The sequence below is a fragment of the Pseudopodoces humilis genome, chromosome 25 (genome assembly GCF_049639895.1).
Source record: "Pseudopodoces humilis isolate 2021_Gansu_Grassland_sample_001 chromosome 25, ASM4963989v1, whole genome shotgun sequence".
Taxonomy (NCBI): domain Eukaryota; kingdom Metazoa; phylum Chordata; class Aves; order Passeriformes; family Paridae; genus Pseudopodoces; species Pseudopodoces humilis.
In genome coordinates this window covers 5,128,658-5,133,831 of record NC_142224.1, presented here as the reverse complement: position 1 = coordinate 5,133,831, position 5,174 = coordinate 5,128,658, and positions in this window count along the sequence as shown.

The window sequence follows — 5,174 nt, the reverse complement described above, 5'->3', positions numbered from 1 at the left end:
GACTCAGGAGGGAAGGTGGAACTTTGTGCTGCATTTATTTCCCAGCTGCTCAGGCTCCCCTGAGGTGTCACCTGGCAGCTCCCAGAGCCAGCTGATACCTTAATCCTGTTATTCCTGTCAGCGCTGGGTTTGTTTTGGGGGCGGCTCTGCGGATTTCCCAACACATCCATGTGGATCTGGGTGCTTTGCCCCGTGTTGGTTGGTGAGCACAGGCTCTGGAAGCCAGGAAAGCACCGGGCTGCTGTAGGTGGGGATGTTACAGAGATGCTGCCCCTTCTCCTTTCAGCCCAGGGGCTTTAGGAGCCTCTCAGGGAATCACAGAATTCACTGAAATAAATCCCCGAGGCCCTGCTGGGCATGGGCTGTGTGAGCAGCAGGAGAGCAGGGCAGAGCTGAGAGGAGGGAGGTGATCGCTAGAAACAGTGTTCATAAATATTGATATATTCTTAAATATTTGTATATTCATAAATCTTGAAGAAGTTGTTCTGTGTCGGTCTGGGTTTTTTTGAAGGGGGTGAATCAGTTGCATCTTGGAGTTTAGGAATGGACCAGGTCATCTCCTAAGCATAAAAAATCTTGGAAAAAGCTCTCCTGGTACTTGGTTTGTGCTAAAAAACCCACAAGTACTTGCTGATGGGAAATTCTCACCTCTCTAAGTGCAGACAAATATGGTTGAGTTGGATTTTTTTTTTTTTTTTTAATTTTCTCTTTACTCCAGAACTCCGAGTTTTCTTGAGGGTGTTTAGAAATATCTTCACTTGGGCAGAGTTTTGAAGGGTTTCCCACTTTCCTTTGTGCCTGATGTAGGGGATAATTTATTGTGTCAAAAGATCCACGTAATGACCCTGGAGCAACGTGCCAGGATCGGGTCCTGGCTGCCTGAGAGGGCTCTGGTGCTTTATTCTGCCCAAGGACTTCGTCTCCAGTGCTGAGCACACACCAGGGCTGCATCATTTGTTCCTTATCAAAGCTGAGGAATGAATCAGAACTCGTTTCAGAGGGTGCAGTGGGAGGTGTGAGGCTGACATGGGTATTAAAAAACGAAAGAAGAAGAAAAAAACCCAACAAAACGGAGCTCGGTGCACCACGCTCGTTTCACTGTTAATTATGGTAGTGAAAAAAAAAGGGTGATGCACTTTTTGGGAAGCACAGGATCAGCAGGACCTTGTCCACAAGGCTGGCCCCAAAATTTGGCCTCTGCTCCAAAAAAAATACAAAAAATTTCCTATCTCTTAGTCTTATGTGATTTGGAGCAAAGCAATTTTGCTGTCGAATCACCTCATCAATTCCAGAACAAATTCCTTGCTCTGAGTCCTTCCAGGGGAGCTGAGGGTGGAGGCTTTGGGTGGCCCAGAGCTCTGGCTGTGCGCAGGGAGTTCACCAGGGCACCCTGTGATGTTCCTAAAGCAGGGGATGGGATTCCCATCAGCTGGCTGGAACTCATCCAGGCTCTCTGAGCTCTGCTTCTGGGTGGTTTCCTGCAATATTTTCATATTCAATATCAAGCTGCAAAGTAAAGACACAGATTTTAGAATTTGTGATCTGAAATAACAAATCTTTCTCGGTCTTGTGTCAGATTTTGTTGCCTTAAATGAGACTCAGCTTTTCATTTCACCCATTCTTTCTCTTGGTTGATTATGAAAGGAGTATGAGAATCTTTTCTAAGTTTGGCTCTTCCTAAACTCATCCAAAGATCCACTGATTAATTTAGGTTTTGTGTTCTCAAAGGTAAAAGTTAGTGTTTTCAGAGCACAAAGCTTTCTGAAATATCAAACTGCTCCTTATATACTGCTACCTCTGGTGCTGTATGGCAGCACTGAAATGCTAATATTGACTTGTTTAAAAACAAAGGAAAATAAACCCCACAGCAACAACAAAACCCAGCAGCCAGCACCTCTGTCAACAGCATTAATCCACTTTGGGGAGAAAATCACTGATTCCCAGGAGCTGGGCTGGCAAAACAACACCAAAGAGATGAGGGAGTGAACAAAACTCAAGTTCAGATTGATATAAAATCTTTGGATATTTCTATTTGCCACTCAAAATTCTTGCAGGGCCAGACCAGGCCGAGCAGGGCCAGCTCTTGGTTTTAGTTCCCCTTAAGAGCAGCATCAGCTTTGAGTACAAACATGTTTTTTGCAGAGAGCTTAGCTGCAAGATCACCAAAAATCTGCTTTCTCCCCATGCCTTCACCCTACTCATCTGCACTGCTCTGCTGAGGAGAAGCAGTGGCAGGAGGGATGGGGGATATGGAGAAAGGATTTGCCGGAAAAAAAGGGAAGGATGGATGGTCTGCAGCAATTTTGGGGTTCCAGACTTATTCATAGACCTAAAGTTTATGATCATTCACGTTCACATTTATAAACCTGAATAATGAATGAGAGTTTTCAGAGGAAGAGGCAAATATGGTGTTTTTGATCTTTCTTTCTACTTTTGTCTCTTAATTTGCACCTCATAAATAAATGGTCCTTAACTAAATTGCATTTATAAAATGCATTAAATGAGGAAAAACTCATATTTTTATTTTGCTTGGTGTGGGGTGATGTGGCCCTTCCTATCTTAATGTACAATTGAAGTTACTTTTGGAGAGTGATTCTTTGTTAAAAACATCAAAAGGTAATCTAGAAACCACGTGTAAAATATGGAAATGGAAGATTATCAGCCACCAAAACAGTTTTATCTGAGGAAAATGTGCCCCTTTTCTGCAACTTCCTCATTTTAAATGTTTATTACAATAAGACCTTATCTGCCTGGCTTCGTATTTTTAAAGTATCGATGTAAAGACCTCAAAACCGGTTTAATCCTGAGTTATTTAATGTTACCCAGAGGTTTTCTGAGCTCAATTAAAGCACAGTTAAGGGCAGGGTGATAAGCACATATCGATTCTTTTAATATGGGGCTGTATATTTACTCTGGGCTGTGAAACAATCTGCCTTCAGCTGCACCCAGAGCCGCTGTACACAAATCTCAGCCTGTGCTGCTGCTGCTCTGCAGAGCCCAAATGTGCACAGAGGGTTTTCTCAGAGAGAAAAAACAGCCCAGGGTCTGCCTGAACCCTTGAGTTCAGGCTCTGGCTAGCTAGGAAGAAAATAAAGTGATCTGGTAAACAGCAAAAGCAATAAATTCCCTTATCTGAGAATGATCAACTCTGTCTTGTCAGACTCGGTCAGATCCTACTAAATGATGATTTCACTGGGCTGCCTAGCAGTGAATATTCCAGGAACAGAAAGCTCGAGGCTGGCAATCAATGGCAATGAGATTCTTCTCCCCACACAACCTCTCCAACAAGCGAGACGGTGAAGCACAAAGGGTTTCACCAAAAACGTGTAATGCAGCACTGGAGTGGGAAACAAGGAAAGCAAAAGGAAACAGGGACAAAGATATTCTTGCATCTGTGGCCAGGTTTCCATCCTGGGCTTTGCTCTGCCCCAGGAGCTCTGTGCTGTCAGAATCCAGACTTTCCACAAGGAAATTTCAGCAGAGAACACTTCCAACCTCTTCTGGCACTGCTTTTGCTCCAACCAAACTCCAGAACTTCTCCCAGTGTTCCCTGTGTGCTCAAGCTCTGGCTTTCCAGTTGAATTTCTCAGGAAGAGATTTGCTGCACATTTTCTTAATTCTACACATGTAGGGGGTTCTGAAATGGAGTTTCATTAGTTTAGGGAGAAGCCCAGCACGGATATCTCACAGCTAGGAGAGTCCAGGGTTCCTCTGTGCCCTGGAGTGGCTGAAATTCCAGTGAAACCAGCCTCAGTGCTTTTCCTGGCCTCACTGGGAGTTCAACCCCAGCCCACCTGTCTGGTTTTGCAGTATCAGCTGTTACGAAGCACTTCAGCAGCAGGGAGGATGTCCCAGCGTGGGGCTGGTACTCAGCAGTAATTCAGATATGCAAAATGTGGCTGAACAATGCCCTCGTGCCTGAGAACAGAGGAGGTCGGGGCTATTTTGGAAGGCAGACACTCACATCCCTTAATTCTTTCCACTCTGCTTGCTCTGGGGTTTGCTTCCTTTTTGGTTTTTGGACAAGTCTTTGAAGTAGAGTGAGTACAATTAAGTATTCATCTGATTAATCTGTGTTTTCCCACCAAATGCTGTTTGGTGTGTCGTGGAATGGTTCACAGAATGGATCTGTTCCCAAGAGGTGCCTGAAACACCTGAAAGCATAAAATTCCTTTAGTAGAATTCTGGCCAAAAACCTCACCAGATCCATGCTTTGATCATTTTTATGGGAAGATACATTTGAGAGAGCAAATTTTTGGGGCAGTTCAATGATTAAATCTGAACAGCACCATGGGAATGATGAAATCTTGACCTCACTGTGCAGCTCCAACAAATATTTCTCTGGGAATGAGGCTCCAAAGTCAGTGTTAATTGTGAAAATTGATCCCAGAGGTCTGATTTTTAGAGGGAAGAGGGTTGTGCTCACTGTGTGGATGGTACTGGTGCTGTCATTAATGCCAGGAACTTCTCCAGGTTCCTGTGACCTTCCTTCAGCTTTGCAGGCTCTTTTGGAAGGGCAGCTTCTCCCTGGGTAGGAAGTGTTGTATTTTGATAAAAACAAAACAGAAAAAAAAAAAAAAGGGGTTTCTTTTTTAAATGAAGGACGTCCTGGCTTAATGGGGCTTGAAGTGTTTACAGGTGTTTCCTCACAAGTTCAAATTTAGTGGCCCCAGGGAGTTGAGATTCTCATAAGGCAGGAGCAAACACTCAAATTTTGGGTTTTAGAAGGGTTGCACATTTAAAGGGCCAGGCAGGCATGGCCTGGGGGCTGCTTTGGCTGTGGGAAGACAAAGGTTGTGCCATCCAGAGCAGCAGAATGTCAGGAAAAAAAATCATCCTTAGTGCCACAAGAGGTCAAAATCTTCCTGAAAGACTTTTTTCTGCTGTCCAACCTCGTGCCCTGATTTTGCAAACTTGAGGTGAAAATCCCAGGAGAGGCAGGTTCCACCTTTGATTGCTCAAACCCATCTCAGTGACAGCTTTAAGTGCAGAACATCTCCCAGGGGCTGCTGAGCATGGGGAAGGAGAAGGAGAAGAAGAAGAAGCAGAGAGCAAAGGGAAAATGTAGAAGTGGCTGTGGTTGGAGGGGTGATGATGTCACCGGGCTCAGCGGGAACACGGCGCTTTTAAAAAGCCGAAAGAAACATCCTGACCCTCACTTGTCACATCCCCAC